Raw genomic sequence first — 18930 nt, 5'->3', positions numbered from 1 at the left:
AGCGTACTGGTACGGCCCGCGTGCCCTCCAGTGAGGGACTCGTGGGCCCATGCCAACACGGCCCTACGAGAGCGGCGTGGGACTACGGTCTTTTCTTCGGAAGACAAGGATGTGGCGGCGAGACACACTTTCTTGGGATCCAAAATGTACTGGGGCGTCTCAGGGGTTTCCTCAATCTTGGTGGACCGTGACAGTGCATCTGCTCGCACATTCTTTGAGCCAGGGCGATATCGTAGCGTGAAGTCAAATCGGTCAAAAAACAAAGACCACTGGGCCTGTCTCGGGTTCAGGCGCTGGGCTTGGTGGAGAAAAGAGAGATTTTTATGATCTGTGTAAATGGTGAACGAGTGGTTAGCTCCCTCCAACCACTGCCTCCATTCTTCCAAGGTGAGTTTACATAAGAACATAAGAAATTGCCATGCTGGGTCAGACCAAGGGTCCATCAAGCCCAGCATCCTGTTTCCAACAGATGCCAAACCAGGCCACAAGAACCTGGCAATTACCCAAACACTAAGAAGATCCCATGCTACTGATGCAATTAATAGCAGTGGCTATTCCCTAAGTAAAGCAAAATTGCTTACCTTGTAATAGGTGTTATCCCAAGACAGCAGGATGTAGTCCTCACATATGGGCGTCGTCACCGACGGAGCCCCACTGCGGGAAAACCTCCGCCAAAGCTTCCAGAAACCTCCAACACGGCGAGCCTCCAGAAACCTTCGACACGGAGCCCCACTGCGGGAAAACCTCCGCCAAAGCCCCACTGCGGGAAAACCTCCATCAAAGCCTCCAGAAACCTCCGACACGGTGAGCCCCCAGAAACCTCCGACACGGCGAGCAGTTCTTTGTCGCTGACTCCGTAATTACTCTCAGCCAGGGAGAACCTCCTAGAGTAAAAGGAACATGGGAGAAGCTGTCCATTGTCGAAGTGCTGGCTCAGCACTGCTCTGACAGCTACATTCGAGGCATCGACCTCAACCACGAACGGCTGACTGGGATCAGGATGGCAGAGGCATGTGTCTTGTAAGAAGGCTTTTTTCAAATCCTCGAAGGCTTGGCAGGCTTGGGCAGGCCAGTCCACCGCATTGGCTCCCTTCCGGGTGAGCGCAGTCAGAGGAGCCACTATGTGAGAATAGCCGGAAATAAAATGCCGATAAAAGTTAGCAAAGCCGAGAAAGCGTTGCAACGCCTTGAGACCCCTCGGCTGCAACCAGTTCCTAATTGCAGCGACTTTCTCCGGATCCATCTGGAAGCCGTCAGCCGAAATAATATACCCCAGGAATGGCAAGGAAGTCTTTTCAAAGCTGCATTTCTCAAGTTTAGCGTATAGGCTGTGCTCTCTGAGAATTTGGAGCACCTGGCGAACATGCTGGCGGTGCATAGGCAGGTCACGGGAATAAATCAGGACGTCATTGAGATAGACGATCACACAGACGTTGAGCAAATCCCGTAGCACCTCGTTCATCAAGTGTTGGAAGACCGCTAGGGCATTACAAAGGCCAAAGGGCATTACGAGGTACTGGTAATGCCCATCCCGGGTATTGAACGCGGTCTTCCATTCGTCCCCGGGACGGATTCTTACTAAATTGTAGGCCCTGCATAGATCCAACTTAGTTAAAATTCTTGCACCTTGGAGCCGATCAAGTAGTTCTGGAATCAATGGAAGAGGGTAGCGGTCCCGTTTGGTAATTACATTGAGCCCTTGGTAGTCGATACAGGGCCTCAAGAAGCCATCTTTTTTGCTGATGAAAAAGAATCCCGCCCCGGCAGGCGACTTTGACGGGCGAATGAATCCTTTCGCCAAATTCTCAGTGATGTACTCAGACATGGCCCATGTCTCGGTCAGGGTCAAGGGGTACACCCTACCCCGAGGTGGCATAGATCCGGGCAATAAGTCACTAGCGCAGTCATATGGACTATGCTGCGGAAGAATCTCTGCTTTAGTCTTCGAGAAGACATCCATGAAGTCCTCGTATGGCGCTGAAGGTCCAAGGGTGGAGTGCAAAAGCAGAAGTGCTAGAGGCTTGGGAACCTTCATACAATGAGAGAGACAATAGGGACTCCACTTAATGATTTGCAGAGTATCCCACTGGATCACAGGCGAGTGCTTTTGGAGCCACGGCAGCCCTAGCACCACGGGGTGGACAGCCTTTTCAAGAATCAAGAAGGCTATATCCTCTGAGTGGATCGCCCCAGTGCGGACTGTAATGGGAGCCGTGGCGGTCAATATGCGACCTGGAAGAAGCGTTCCCTGAATGGAGGTAATCTGGAGTGGAACTTCTCGTCTCTGCGTAGGAATCTGTAGTTGAGAGACCAAGTCTTGCTGGATAAAATTTCCTCCGGCTCCGGAATCCAGGAAGGCGAGGGTTTCCAAGGACCCTCCGGGATATTCCAAGGTAATGGGTATCATACTCTGAGGAGCTGTGGCACAACCTAGGAGGAGCTCCTCCCGACCTCCTAGGCTCTGGAGTTTTCCGCACACTGCTGACAGCGTGTCAAGAAATGGCCTTTCTGACCACAGTAAAGGCACAAGCCCAACGACCGCTAGGGCACAACTTGTGGCCACCTTTGTGGCCACAAGTTCGCCAGCAGAGATCCAAATATCGGGGAGAGATGTTATGTAGCCTGACCGACGTCAAGTGCCACCCATACAGCACCTTATAGCACTGCTCCTGCAAATTCGAAGCGATAGAACATTTGGCTGTCCTAGAATATACAATATCCCACTCCTCGTCACTTAATGGCTCCCCTAGATCCTGATTCCAAGCTAGAGTATGCTCTTGGGTGGGGGCATTTAGGAGGCCATACATTTTTTATATTATTCCCTGCAGTTTATATGCATAGTCACAATAATTTTCAAAAAGGGATCTAGTGAGACGTATAGAATTGGCTCTTAAAAGGGAGTTTAAAATTGGGAAATTTGAGCATATGCTAAATAGTCCCTTGAACCTAATCCAAATCATTCCATAACAGTTTTATAATTGAGAGGTTTCTCACTTCCCATGAGATGGCCAACACACGTAATATGCCGGTTTTTCCACTGTGTAAATGTTTGGGAATACATTGCAGTCAGGAAGGCAGTGTTATAAAATAAGTGCGATATTTGGAAATAACAAAAGTTGCCTACCAAGTATGTTTTCCACTGTGCCCAAATTCGCAGAGTATTATAAAGCGACCCAGGAAGATAAGAAATAGGCCTCCATGTGGCTTTGTTTTGCCAAGGCAGAGCTTGTATGGGCATATGACCTATTAGAGCTTGTTCTAATAATATCCATTGATTCTGTTCTGATTTTTTATGTATGTCCACCACAGCTTTAAAGTTGAGCGGCTACAAAATACCATAAGATATTGGGGACCTCCATACCACCTCTCGAATTGGGATGGAACAGCACTGCTCGAACTACCCGAGGTGGTCTTTTTTTTCCATAGAACCCAAAGATCTTTGTTTGCCATTGCCGAAGGGAGATGGATAAGTAGCGTACAGAAAAAATAAAGTTGGGGCAAAACGTTCATTTTAACAATGGCAATACACCCTATCCAGGAAAACGTATCCCTGTGCCATCTATCCAGGTCCCATCCTATTGTTCTCCATAAGGGGGTGTAGTTTAATTGAAATATTTCTGTGATTTTTGGGCCAGTTCTAACCCCTAAATATTTAACAGCCTGTTTAGCCCATCTAAAGGAATGCCTATTTCTAATTGAGGACATCTCCCCTGCTATCAGTTCAATATCTCTGATTTTTCATAGTTTACCCTTGAAACCTAACACCCCTCCAAAGATTCTAATTCCATCACTACACTGGTTAGTGAAGTATCCGGATTAGTTAGTGTAAATAAAATATCATCAGCAAAGAGCGACAATTTATACTGCATGTAGCCTAATCGGATACCTGTAATCTGATCCATCATTCTGACCTTTACGGCGAAGGGTTCAAGAAACAAAGCAAACATTAAAGGGGAAAGGGGGCAACCTTGCCTCGTGCCCCTCTCAATATTGAAACAGTCTCCATAGCTTCCACTGACCTTAACCCTAGCTTTAGGGGAATCATATAGTTTAGCTATCCACCGACAGAAAAAGGCCCCAAACCCCATTTTCATCAGTGTTTTGAATAAAAAGGGCCAATGAACAAGATCAAAGGCCTTCTTGGCGTCGATGGATAGCAAAACAGTTGGTATATTTTTGTGGTGGATCCAGTCAATAAGATCTATTACTTTACGGCTGTTATCTGCTGCCATTCTGGATTTAATGAAACTAACTTGGCCATTATGAATTAAGGAAGGTAAGATAGTGTTGAGGTGTTTCGCCAAAATTCTAGCTAATAATTTGAGATCCAAGTTTATCAGGGATATGGGACAAAAAGAACCTCACAATGTGGGGTCCCTGCCTGGTTTAGCAAGGACCGTAATACCCGCCACATTAGAATGTTCTGCAAGTCATCCCTCTTCCCTCCGTGAATTAAACAACTGGGCGAGGGGGTCAGCTAGAATGTGAGAAAATTTCTTGTAATATATAATTGACATCCCATCTAATCCCGACGATTTCCCAGATTTTAATAGTTTAATGGCATAAAGGATTTCTATGATTCGGATAGGGCCATCTAAGAAAAGAAGTTGTTCCTCTGATAATGTTTGGAGCGTCAAAGCATCTAGGTAAGAATCTATGTCCCCCTCTTGTATACCAGCATTTGCACTATTTAGGGTAGCATAGAAATCCATGAACCTTTGTCGTATATCCACTGAGGTTGTCAATATCTCACCCCTCGAATCTTTAATTTTGGCAATAGACGTCTGAGTCATAACTGACAGTAAGCACCTAGCCAAGTATCTCCCTACTTTATCCTCTCCCTCATAACAAGCTTGTTTAGTTAATTCAAGCATGTGTGCAATATTCTCATTTTCCATTTTTTGGAGGGATGATCTGGCGCATTTAGTCAATTAAGAATCAACTTGGATTGAGAAGCCACTGTTGTGATAAAATGGAAATAGATTGTAACAAGTTTTGCTTGTGTTTTTCTTTTTCCTTTTTACAAAAGTTCGCCCTTGCAATAAAAAGGCCTCTTGTCACTGCTTTTGAGCATTCCCAAACAATCAACACCTGGGTAGAGGAATTCGCAGGATTCTGAAAATATTCACGCAGACTCCCCTCTACTTGATGGAAAAAGACAGAATCTTTTAAAAGTGATTCGTTTAGTCTCCAAAAGCGCAAACCAGGACTAACATCCACCATCTGAATATCAATCCATACTGGCGCATGGTCAGACCATGTTATAGTGCCTATGTTTGTCGCTAGCAAGTAATTTTGAATATTTGTGCTAATTAGAAAATATTCAATTCGAGAAAATGAATTATGAGAGGCTGAATAGAAAGTAAAACAATGGGAAGATGGGTATCTCTGCCTCCAAATATCAACTAGATTCCAATTAGTTAGAAGAGAAGACAATGCTCGGCGTGCCTTGGATAAGCCCCCAGCCTGAGTGGATGAATTATCCAATGCAATATATCTTGTGAGATTGAAATATCCACCAATTACCACTGCATCTTGGGCATGTTGTAATAAGATAGATTCAAGAGATTGTAAAAAATGCCCTTGATCCTGATTAGGTGCATAAACAGTTAGGAACGTATAAATTTCTCCACCCATGCGCACAGTTAGTAAAAGATGACGGCCGTGGGGATTCGCCAGTTGAAATAAAAACTTGTGTTAAATCTTTAGAGTTTAAGATACTCACTCCTGCATATTTAGAGTTCTTAGTGCTTGATGCCAAATACTTATAGGGATAATTGCAGAAAGTTAAGAGAAATTCATATCTTTTATGGAGATGGGTTTCCTGTATGAATGTTATCGCTACTTTATGAGTTATTAATTCTTGTTTAAAGAGATGTCGCTTGAGAATATGGTTCAATCCCTTAACATTTATAGACAAAATTTGCTCTGTCATGGGTAACAAATATGAAAGAAAATAATATCCACCATTTCTGTGATCATCTCCTTCTGGCTCTTGTACTGAGAGTATATTCCAAAACAACCAAAGTGTCACACAAACATTCCCCACTAAAATAACAAGTAACCCCCCCAACAAATCCCACACCAATACTTTGGACCACCCACACCATATAGTGGTCCCTCCTAACCCTGGGGGTGACTTCCACAGGCCAGGACGGTCTGCCTCCTCCCTAATCCCTCCCCCCAATGGAACCCCCCACACATGAATTACAGATCAATCCTGATTTAAACACTTAGCAAGAAAACATTTCCCTCTATACCCCAAATAGCTAATATGGATGCGATATAAAAAGGCAGCATTTAACATGGAAAGCAACCTCTCAGTTTCGATTGTAGGGTAGCAATCTTCTATCTCCCCTTATGGAAACAGGTGTCCAAAATAACAAAAAAGGAACAAAATTAGGTCCATCAACCTTGATCAGATAGGGTTGCGTGGGATTCCTCCGAATTGCGACATAGGCGGTGGCCGCTTTTGCCCACCCTTTGCCACCTCGGGTGTGTGTCCATTTTTAGTTGATTGGGCGCTATCTTCGGTATAGAAAAATTCACCTTAAATCCCATCACTTTAAGGACTTCAGCTGCCTCTCCCAGTGTCTTGACTCTATGGATGTTTCCTTTTAGCATAAACTGTAGGCCAAACGGGAAAAGCCATCTGTAAAGTACTCCTTTCACTTGGAGAAGTGAGGTTGCCTCCTGCAGCTCTTACCATTTGCGCAAGGTCGTTGGTGTCAGGACCTGGAAAATGTTTATATTGTGGCCCTCCCAAAGCCAATTATTCTGTTTTCGTGTCGCTTTCAAAATTTGTGATTTTTGTTTAAAGCTTTGCAGATTACCAGATCGCATGAAAAGGACTGGCAGTTAGGCTCAGCCTGGAAGTGTTGGCAGCATCCTGCCACGTGCACTGGGGAAGTCAGCACTCCGCCAATTGCAACAGTAACTCCCCCCCCCCCCTCAAAATCCCCTCCTGAGGTCTTAGGTTTGCGTGGGTACCGACAACAAAAGCTCTTTTGGATCCTTATGGGTTTCTTGGCTTGGCTGGTAACTCGATTGGTTTTCTCCTCTAGTTCATGCAATTCCGGGAACAGAAGTGGAGCCTCATGAAAGGGAATGGTCTTTCCGGGGCTGACGGCTGTAGACAGCCGCCTCCTGTTGAGCAGACTGATTGTAAAGAAACACTCTCTTCTGTGCGACCAGGCAGTAGAAGAATTATCTTTTCTTGCTGAAGTTGGATTTGCAAGTTTTGTATCTCTGCATCATTATCCTTGAAAAGTGCCTCAATCTTCAACTTAATGAGGTGGTTTTCCTTTTCCATAAGAACATAAGAACATAAGAAAATGCCATACTGGGTCAGACCAAGGGTCCATCAAGCCCAGCATCCTGTTTCCAACAGTGGCCAATCCAGGCCATAAGAACCTGGCAAGTACCCAAGTTCCAAGTTTTTTCATGTGTATCTCTCATGTTCCAACTGTTCCTTTAGCTGTTCATAGACTACTTTTAAGGATGTTTTTCTGGAGATGCTGCAGGGTGGTATGAGATTCCCTGGATTCCTTACATGGTGTTGGAGGTCTCGGAAGAATGGAAGCCATAATCAACAGGCGAGATGACCTCTTGGATTCTACCTAGGATTCTGTATATTCAGGTCCCTACTGGATGAGTTCGGACATGGACCTGTCAAATTTATTTGGTGTTGCTGATGCCACAATAGGCCTAACGAAACCAGGCTTATGGCTCTAGACAGTAAGTGGAAGCTAATGGTTTTGGTGTGTGAGGGGCCAATTCGTAACGTAAGTGGCATGGTGGACTGAGTCACCCAACCTGGAAGGGGGTCTCCATAGATGGACGAGAGCGGCAAAGGAAGAGTGATGGGGACCGTAGGAATTCAGAACCAATCCATAAGCTCTGCTGGATGAAATTTCCTCCAGAACTGGAGTCTACCAAGGCCCAAGTGGAGAAACAGATGGAATACTGTAACAGCATGACTGGCATGAGCAAATGGAGAGTTGAGGTAGTCAGGCCTAAGGTCATCCGCTAAGGTGACTCTGGGCATGGTAAGGTTCTCCTTCTCTCCGGGCATTGTGCTAAGAGGTGGCCTTGAGCTGCGCAGTATAAGCAGAGGCCTAGTTTTCTATGTTGGGTCCTCTCCTTGGGTGCCAAACGAGAGTGACCCTATTGCATGGGCTCTTCTGGCAGCAGGGTCACTGGCATGGCAGAATCAGGCAGAGGTGAGGGTTGAAACAACAGGGCCCAGGTTATGTCCCTCTTTATAGAGCGACCCTCTCAGGGCCTCTCTTGGAGGCGACTATCTATCTTCCTCATGAGGTCAATGAGCGCTTCCAGAGAGGTGGGCAGCTCCCGGGTGACAAGCTCATCCTTAATTTGGGGACAGATGCCTTTGAGGAAGAATGGAAAATTACAGTCTTCTCACCAATTGAGCTCTGATGCCAGAGTTCTAAACTCAATGGTATACTCTGCCAGCATTCTGGTGCCTTGTTGAAGGTGGAGTAAATTGGAACTCATAATAGTTGTATGACCAGGCTTCTCAAAAATGTTTTTAAACAGCTCCATGAACTGTTGCAAGTTCTGCAGCAATGGATCTGTCCATTCCCAGAGAGGAGAGGCCCATGCTAGGGCTTTCCCATCCAAAACAGAGAGGATATATGTGGTCTTCGTTAAGTTGTCCGGGAATAATGGCACTTGCAGGGTAAACTGCATATGGCATGCATTGCTTGGAATCCCCGGCGTACCAGGCCGGGACCGGCAATTGTGGTATAGGACGATCGTTGACTGAGGACAGTGCTGGTACTACTAGTGGAGGCGGGGCGGAGGGTACAGTCAAGGTGTCCAAATGCGCAATAAGGCGATTCATATCTGCGACTAGGAGATCCAAGGTTGACTGCAGTGCCTTCAAATTTGGGCTAGGCTGGGAATGGCCTTTAATGTGGAGAGGTCCGCCGGGTCCATAGCCTTGGCAATCTGTGGACCCTTGGGCCGAGGTAGAGTTGGCATAACATGCAAGGAGGGGCCCTGCAGGTCCCCATCATTGGCTGATGGAGTTGGGTGAGGCAGAGGCCCAGCTGGAGCTTTGACTATACCAGCCCACATTCCCCTTAGGCTAAACCCTTGGGTGCCAGGGCTGTTAAGTCTTAAGTGGGGTCCTCTACTGAAGAACAGAAGATCTGTCGAAGAGGCTGGGATGAGCAGGCAACGTCACAGGCAAGCTTGGATCAAGGCAAACAATGTACAAGGATGGTCAGAAGGCAGTCAAGGTCAATGACAGGCAGAATTTGAGACTAACCAGAAATCAGGCAGCAGGTCAGTGGTAGGAAGAGTTCAAGCAGAATCCAAGAAGAAGACCAAGGTCAATACCGGGAAATCCATCCAAGGAAAGGCGGGATGGATAGGAAGGGCAGAAGGGCATGGAACAATTAGGTTGAGCAGCAGGGAGACATGAAACACAGAAGCGTTGACCACAAAAAGTGAAAAGGACCTGAAGATGAAGACCACTGGGACCGAGGGCAAGACGAAGCCTAGGAACTGAAGACAACAAAGACCAGGAACTGAAGACAATGAAGACCAGGAACTGGGGACACAGGAGGAACACTGAAGCAACTCAAGGCAAGGAAGGACAAGAGGTCTGCCCTTTATAGGGCTTAGGTGCTGACGTCATTGAGAGGGGCCACAGGCCTTTCCCGCCACAGTCCCTTTAAATGTGAGGCAGAGATGTGCATGTGCACCTAGGGAGGGCCCACCGCGCAGAAGTCGTCAGCAGCGTTTCGCCACGAAGAAGAGTGGTGGTCAGGTTCAGCCCGGAAACGTTGGCAGCATCCTGTCGCATCTTGGCTTGGGCCGGAGGGTAAGAGTGGTGGTCTGTGGGGCATTGTTTGAACAGTCCACTAGCAAGAATTATTAGTTCTACCATCACCAATAAAAATGAGATTAGAGACAACAAGAGAACTAAGCTTTCCTTCCTTAGCACCCAGTCTATGGAGCTCTCTTCCTGTAGCTATTCAACTGGAAAAAGATGATCTTAAGTTTAGGAAAGCTTTGAAACCTTCTTTATGCAGGCTTTTTCATCTGATTAATACTCTCTTGGTTAAATAACAAACACATCTTTATAAGCAATGTTTTATCTGGATCCACTGAAATATCCTTAAGTGTTTAATTTTTGTCCCAATTTCTATTTGTTTTAATCATCACCACAGTTGCTTTCTATTAGAGATATTGCTGTTCGATTTATATCATTTGCACTGTTTGCTTTCATCGCTGTATGTATTTTATTAATCTTGTGGCATTCAACTTTTGGCTTTGTATTTATTTTATTTATTTAGACTTTTTATATACCGTCGCCCCACGTAAAGATCACAACGGTTTACAAAAATAATATTCATCGCTATAAATCAGCAAAAATAATGATGGGTTACAGAGGTAGTATTCATAAACAGGCATGAACATCTATCAAATGAAATGTTCCAATACATATTAACTAAAGATCTTTGACATAAGACGAGAAGCTATTTTCATTTTCTTGTTGCTTTTCCTATTCATTTTATTTTTCAGTTTTATTCGGTTGTTTTCTTATTTTATACTGCTACTTATATTTGATGTTTTGTCCACCTATTTAGCATTTTAAATTGATATTTGATTATGATATTGTTTTTCCATATTATTGTCATATTTGTATTGTTAATTTTGTACATCTATTTTTATGTATTGTTGTTTTTTCTGTATTTCACATCATGATGATTTTACTATATCGTATTATTGCTAAGATTTTATGTTTTCATGTCCTTTTTTATTTTTCTTATATTTTAACTATTTTTATATAGGGACCTTGGGATGATAGTGTCAAGCAACCTGAAGACGGCGAAACAATGTGACAAGGCAATAGCTAAAGCCAGAAGATTGCAGGGCTGCATAGAGAGAGGAATAACCAATAAGAAAAAGGAGGTAATAATTCTCTTGTACAGGTCCATGGTGAGGCCTCACCTGGAGTACTGTGTTCAGTTCTGGAGACCATATCTCAAAAGGGACAGAGACAGGATGGAGGTGGTCCATAGAAGGGCAACCAAAATGGTTGGGGGTCTCCATCAAATGACTTATGAGGAGAGATTGAAGGGCCTAAATATGTATACCCTGGAGGAGAGGAGGTGCAGGGGAGATATTATACAGACTTTCAGATAACTGAAAGATTTAATGATGCACGATCAACAACAAACATTTTCCATTGGAAAGAAATCAGTTGAACAAGGAGTCATAAATGAAACTCCAGGGAGGACAATTCAGAATCGATGTCAGGAAATATTTCTTCACAGATGCCTGGAATGTCCTTCTGGAGGAGGTGGTGAATACAAAAACCGTACAAGATTTCAAAGGGGCATGGGATAAACACTGTGGATCCTGAAAGGCTAGAGGATGGGAATGAAGAAAAGAGTGCATGGGGATAACTTGCTAGTATGGTGGTTACTACCCTTAAACAATAGGCCTTCCTACTGTTGATGCAACTCCATCATCACTCTCTGCTTCAACGGCAGGGGAGAAAAGAGGAAAAGGGGAATTAGATTCAGACAGCTACCAACAAGGACATTGAATTGTACAATCTGGGAAAATAAATAAGCATGGGGTAACTTGCTGATGCAGTGGTTACTACCCTTAACCAGTAAGACTGATACCTTTGATGCAAATCCAACATTGCTCCCTGCTTCAACAGCAAGAGGTAAAGGGGAATTGCTCTCAAATAGCAATCAACAAGGGCCCTGACTTTGACAATTTGGGAAACTGATAAGTATAGGGGTGACTTGTACGGTGCGGTAGATACTACCATAAACTTGCTGGGCAGACTGGATGGACCATTTGGTCCTTTTCTGCCATCATTTCTTTGTTTCTATATTGATTTTTATATGGACATCTCATTGATTTACAATTGTTAAGAAATTGTAATTAATCAAATAAAGAAGAAGGAAAAAGGGAACAGTGAGCAAAGTGACCACATTTTTGCAGATGACACAACATTGTTTTGCGTCATTCAAAAAGTAGCAGATTTTGAGGAACTGCAGAAGGACCTTGTGAGACTAGGAGATTGGACATCTAAATGACAGATGCAATTTAATGTAGACAAGTGCAAAGTAATGCACATAGGGAAAAATAATCCCAACTACAGGTATACAATGCTGGGGTGCGTATTAGAAGTCATCAGCCAGGAAAAGGATCTTGGAGTCCTTGTGGACAACATCTTGAAATATTCAGTTCAGTGTGCAGCAGTGATAAAAAAAAAAGGCAAATAGAAGGTTAGAATTTATTTTGAAAGGAATAGAGAACAAAACCGAAAATATCAAAATGCCTTTTTATAGATCCATGAGGCAACTGCATCTTCAGTATTGTGTGCAGTTCTAGTTGCTATATTAAAAAAATAAGACATAGTGGACATAGAAAAGGTACAGAGAAGGAAGACAAAAGTGATAAAGGGGATGGAAAAACTCTCTTGTGGAGAAAAGCTAAACAGATTAGGGTTCTGTAGCTTGGAGAAGAGATGACTGAGAAGGGGTATGATTTATTGATTTAAAAGTTTTTATATGCCGCACAATAAGGCATTTATATATCCTTCTAGGCAATTAAACAGATTGAGATGTATAAAATCAAGAGTGGGGTGGAACAAGTAAATAAGAAATGGTTATTTACCCTTTCAAATAACCCTAAGACTAGGGGTCACTTCATGAAACTAGAAACCGAAACATTTAAAACAAATCATAGGATTTTTTTTTTCACTCAGCGCACAATCGAGCTATGGAATTTGTTGCTGGAGGACGTAGTCAAGGCAAGTAACACAGTGGAGTTCAAAAGAGGGTTGGACAAGTTCCTGAAGGAAAAATTCATAAACATTTATTAGTGCTTATCCCTGGGAGATCAAATATTTGGATTCTGATGGGTACTTGTGACCCAGACTGGCCACTGTTGGCAGAGATGGACTGAGACATGTTGGCACTCAGGGCAGGCTAGCAATTAGGCACTCCGCACCCAACAACGTTTCAGCGCCCTATTGATTGGTGCCCCAGGCAATTCCTCTGTTGGCCCAGCCCTTAAATCCAGCCCTGTCCATCAGAGACATGATGCTGGGCTCGATGGATCTTAGTGTGACCCAGCATGGTACTTCTTACGTTCCTTTGCATGTGTACAAAATTTAATACAGATGCTTCTATCCTATGCTGGAGAGGCTACGGCAGGGTGGGAACCCATTTGCACGTGTGGTGGATGTGCGGGAGGGGAGGGGGTCTCAATTTGAGTGGTACAAGGGGTAATGGAAGGGGGCATTTCCAGTACAGTACATTCTTAATTACAGATGTATTCACCCTTTACCAGGCTCACTGGGTTGTTGGGACAATTCAAAGCTTTCATTTTCACAGAGGGCTTTAGTCTCTCAGTTGTTGCTAGCAGCTCGCTTTACAATAATAGCACTTTCCTGGAAATGTACTCCTAAAATATTATGCTGAACAATCTCGTGAAACAGCTATTAGTGAGATTATGTCCTTTTTCTTAAAGGGAGAGAGGTCAGCGTTCAGGGTCCTTTCTTCTGTAATTTATTGTAAGGGATTTGCCTGATCTTACTGCCGGGAATAGTTTCAGTGGAGTTTCACTATTTCTTGCTGTGTATTATTGCTGATTCACAATAGGGTTTTTTTTAGCAGCTACTTTTTGTTCCCCTGTCCCTTTTCTCCCCCTTGCTTATTTGATTATTGGTACAATTATTTGTGCTTGTACCTCAGTCTTCTGTTGATATAATTGTATTATTCTGTATTGTTAATTTGTCTACGCCTGTATGAAAAAAAGAAGTTTTAAAACATTTTTTATAACATCATTCAACCAATTCTCTCTCTTATAAGTGAATGACATCTGGGGTCTATCATTAACCCCAACCTAGACAGAATCCCAATAGAAACTCTGCACCCCCAGTTCTGAAAACAGACACTCAGGGTCCACAGAAATTCCCCCATTGATAGGCACAGAGCAGAATGAGGACATTTCCCCTTACTATTCACCATACCAAAAAAAATAATATTCACATTCTGGTGTCACCTCAGTAATAGCGACACAAACTGCCTCCACTACCAGGCACCCTGTGACATAACACAAAACCCTGCATAAATACACACTATGTACAGTAGCAAATTTTCCATCCCAAAACAGCACTAACTTCAGGCAGAGGTGCCAGCTGCTGTAGGAGTATGAGGACTCCCAATCTCAGACATGCTGTTTGATCTGCCTCTCCTATCACCTCCTCTGTTCTCAGCTGCTACCCCCCTCCCCCTCCCCCCTTCTGAGAGTCTGAAGAGGCAACAGGGGAGGCAGATCTAAAACTGGAGATGGTGCGGAGCCGGCAACTATGACTCTCAGGATTTCAAAGAACTACTACTCTACCTGTGAAAATGCAGTATTGCAAATATTACAGTGGGCCCTAGAATTTCAATACACTTCCTATTGGGAGATGCAGATTTAAAACAAACAAACAAACAAAAAAAAAACAGAACATGCTGGGCTGCTACAGATCCTTATGTTAGCAGACTCCCTTGCCTTGGTCACACAGGAGGAACACAAACTGACCATTACCAAATATAGAATAAGGGGCCACAAATTAGAAAGATAAACACACACAGACAAAAACTGGAAACACCAAAAAGCCAGATTCTGCATGCAGTGCAACACTGGGGAAACAGATGCATTCCTTTCTGTACTGTGCAGAATACAAAAATATCAGAGATGCATGTTTCCCAAAGCTGACCACAAAATGAAATATTTAGTGCAATAAAATGAGCAGGAGAAACTCTGTATAATCCTGGGGACAACAAGGAAAACAGCAGCAACAGCAGTAAAGTATGTGGTATCGGACCACCAGGCCAGAAACATACGGTAATCTGACCAGAGAGAATACTGAGCATCACCAGAGCCCAGGAATTGTCTCTAATATTTCTCTCCTATTCTGTGTAATTCTTTCCTTTTACCACCTTGTGGATTCATTTACAACACGTAGAAATTGTCATGCCAATAAAAATTTCTTATACCTTGAAAATGACAGTGAGGGTGTCAGAGATAGAGAAAGAAGTGCCAATGACAGAGAGACAGTAACAAAGACAGTCACAGAGACAGGACAGAGAGGGAAAACCAGAAAGGGAGAGAAAGTGATAGAGGCAGAGAGAGAGAAAAAGACCGTAGGTGAATAAATACTGTAGAGAGGGATGAATCCTAAATGCACAGAGATGCAAGAGTGTATGGACGGCTAGACAGCGCTGCTGTGAATGGTGCCAGCACATAATGCCAGGATACCCCCCCCCCCCTTACCCCCAACTTCCTCTCCTAGCCTCTCCGGATCCCCTGAGGGGGAAACAGATAAAAGCCCCCACAAGGTGCAGGGGCTGCAGAAAGTAAACCCGCCACTGGCTCACCTCCGCTGCTTCCGGCGCCGCCGACGGTCACAGCCCCTCGGCAGCTGCCCACCCGCCTCCAGGGAGGAAGGGGGTGTGACAACCCCAGGCAGAACGAGGGAAGCAGGAGCTCACCACCCCCCCCCCCCCTGGTGCCACCCCCCTCCCAGATCGGCGCTGCAGAGACTGCCCCCTCACTCCCTGCGCATGACGGAGGAGAGGCAGCTGCCGGCGCTCCTCGCTACCCTGCTCTCTGACACAGGCTGAGCGCGGCTGCTGCCAGCTCCCTCTCTCTCTTGTGTACACACACACACACAGCTCAGTCCCTCACTACCCCAGTTCAATTCAAGAAACTTATTGGCATGACAATTTCTACGTGTTGCCAAAAAGTAAGGCATGAAGTGGGAAAAGGAGAGCATTGCCCAGCAGGGAAGAGAAATGCCGAAGCCAGATCCCGGCTTCTGGTGACGGCTCAGCATTGGCCCTGGTCAAATTACGTTTCTGGCCTGGCAAAGGGGGGGGATGCCATATTTTGCTGCTGTTGTCCTCAGGATTATGCAAAGTTTTTCCTGCTCATTCTTTCGTGGGACCTCTGAATTTTATTTCTTAATTTTGTGAATGTGCATTTCTGCGATCTCTCTATATTTTGTGCAGTACAGGAGGAAATGCATTTCTGTTTCTTTATCTCTGCTATTACACCGCATGTAGCGTCTGGCTTCTTAAGAGTTCCTAGGTTTTTTTTTCCATTTTTCTAATTTGTAGTCACTTATTATGTATCTTTATGATCATCTTAAAGCTCCCAGAAACACTTAAAGGCAAATTTTAAAATTGTTCCGCGCACAAAAATGAGTATATGCGAGCGTAAGTAACCACTATGGGGTAGATTTTCAAAAAACGCGAATAGGCGTACTTTTGCTGGCGCATCAGGCACAAGCAAAAGTACGCTGGATTTTAGTAGATACGCGCGGAGCCACGCATATCCACTAAAATCCTGGATCGGCACGCGCAAGGCTATGAATTCTGTATAGCCGGCGCGCGCCGAGCCGCACAGCCTACCTCCATTCCCTCCAAGGCCGCTCCGAAATCGGAGCGGCCTTGGAGGGAATCCTCTAACCCCCTCACCTTCCCCTCCCTTCCTCTACCTAACCCACCCTTCCGGCCCTGTCTACACCCCCCCTTACCTTTCTCCGGGGATTTACGCCTCCCGGAGGGAGAAGTAAATCCCCGTGTGCCAGCGGGCCTGTTGCGCGCCGGGACGCGACCTGGGGGCGGGTACGGAGGGCGCGGCCACGCCCCCGGACAGCCCCGGGCCGTAGCCACGCCCCCGTACCTGCCCCCAAAATGCTGCCGACACGCCCCCTAAACGCCGCGACGACCGGGCCCGTCCCCCCGACACGCCCCCCTCGGAGAACCCCGGGACTTACGCGAGTCCCGGGGCTCTGCGCGCGCCGGTAGGCCTATGTAAAATAGGCTCACCGGCGCGCAGGGCCCTTGTCGCCTAAATCCGCCCAAAACCGGGCGGATTTAGGCGAGCAGGGCTCTGAAAATCCGCCCCTATGTGTGTATTCTGTATTTTCTAAAAGCCATATTTATTCGTGTGTAAAAAAGGGGAGGACTAGGGGCATTCCGTAATTGGGCAAACACATGTGCACATAAGTAACTATTTTAAAAGACACGCACACGACCCTTTTCCAACTTACTTGCCTATTTTTATACCTGCTAATTACCTAGCGTAAGTGATATTCAACATTCTTGTTGTGTAGTACTGATGGGAGGGCAGGTCTGGGTAAACTTGGGGGGAGTTCAGGCTGAAGAACCAGGAGAGTGGCTTGGAGAAGGACTGGGTGCACTGGTGGTGTTGCGGTTCTGGCGAGCACTGCAGCCAGGCCCTTACCTCCCGGCTCCCGGACCTGCTCCCGTTTCCAGAGGCCTGGTTTGCGGCCTGTTCGGCGGCGTCCCCTCTGGGGCTGCGCTGCTGCGAGGTCTCTCATGGACGCCCGGCTCCTAGGCGCGCGCACCACTTGGGCACTTTTGTAGACCGTTTCCCGCCAGTGGTGACTCCGCCCAACTCCTGACATCAGACGCCGCGGCCTTGATAAGCCGGCTGCGGCCATCCAGTCTTTGCCTTGCAACGGGTTAGCCTCCCAGTTTCCTGTTGTGCTGTGCCCCGGAGTGACTCGCTTTGCTTCGTCGCTCCGTTCCTGCTATAGTACCTGCTTGGTTCCAGCCTGCCTGCTGCAGTTCCTGCCTGGTTCCAGTACCCGGATCCTGCTACAATTCTTGCCTGGTTCCAGTACCTGGATCCTGCTACAGTTCCTGCCTGGTTCCAGTACCCGAGTCTCGCTACAGTTCCTGCCTGATTCCAGTACCCGAGTCCTGCTACAGTTCCTGCCTGGTTCCAGAACCCGTACCCAGTTACAGTATCACTACTGTCCTAGTCTGGTTCCAGTTACCTGTCCTGATCCACAACCCACCTAAGTCCCAGCGGCCGGGCCCCTACGGGCTCCTCCCGGGGGGGCTTCGGCTTCCAAGGGTGAAGCCACCTAAGTCCCAGCGGTTGGGCTCCTACGGGCTCCTCCCGGGGGAGTACCAGCTTCCAGGGTGAAGAGCATCTACGTCCTGCCTGAACATCTGCCTCCCGGCCTGCTATTCATTAGAGACAGTGACCACCTTTCCCAGGCTCCAGCAGGTCGGCTCCAAGGGTCCACTAAACAGAGACTCCCATAACAGGTGGGCTAATTGGTAAAACTGGTAAATTCCTGGATGCACGCATGTTATAAAATTAGCTAAGAATTTTTTTGGATATGTGCAATTGGGACATTATCTGCGCAGCCTGGGTCCTCCAGCTCAACATATGACAGTGTTTAAAGCTTTGAATGGTTTTTTTCAATTTGATCATACTAAAGAGCCCTCTATGTCCAGTTACTACAGGCAGCTGATCAGGCACTCACAGAAGGAGGCTGGTGTCATTCCTGTTGATCGTTGGAACCGCGAGGGTATATTTTTGATGACCTCCCGTATTTACTTGCATAGTTTACGAAATGTTCTTCAAATTACTGGGAACATGTACTTTCGGGAGATGCATCTTAAATTTTTAAGCCGGGTGTATTTGGCACCACAATTGGCTTATAAGGCGGGTGTTATTAGCACAGCTCAGTGTCCGCGCTGTCGGGTGGGGCTGGGGACCTTGGCGCATGTTTTCTGGGGATGTCCCTCAATGGTGAACTATTGGCGGCGCATTGCTTTGTATTTGGGAGGGCTGGTTGGGGTTCAGTTACCAATGTCTCCTTACCTCTGGTTACTGCATTGCGTAACTCGCTTCCTGGTGGCGGAGTCTGGCCCCCGGATATTGCTTCAAAAGGCGGGTCTAGTGGGGAAGAAGATCATTCTACTACACTGGTGTGACCCGGACCCGCCGACATTTTGGTTGTGGAGGATTCACTTTCATAGACTGATGCAGTTGGAGGCGATTCATGCTCGGACTTCACCCAAGCGACGGAAACTTTTCTTGCACACGTGG

General features: G+C 46.0%; 1 protein-coding gene across 1 annotated transcript in view; it reads right to left on the bottom strand.

Annotated features, from left to right (window-relative positions):
* CCDC120 (coiled-coil domain containing 120) overlaps positions 1-15545 on the bottom strand; it is a 117441-nt gene extending 101896 nt beyond the window's left edge. The window contains exon 1 of the mRNA XM_029610538.1: positions 15432-15545. The gene's annotated coding sequence lies outside the window, so the exon portion shown is untranslated. The remainder of the gene's footprint in view (positions 1-15431) is intronic.
* Between the last annotated feature and the right edge of the window lie 3385 nt (positions 15546-18930).

The sequence above is a fragment of the Rhinatrema bivittatum genome, chromosome 1 (assembly GCF_901001135.1).
Source record: "Rhinatrema bivittatum chromosome 1, aRhiBiv1.1, whole genome shotgun sequence".
Lineage (NCBI taxonomy): Eukaryota > Metazoa > Chordata > Amphibia > Gymnophiona > Rhinatrematidae > Rhinatrema > Rhinatrema bivittatum.
The sequence above is the reverse complement of the archived record's forward strand: the minus strand, read 5'-3'. Positions and strand labels throughout refer to the sequence as shown.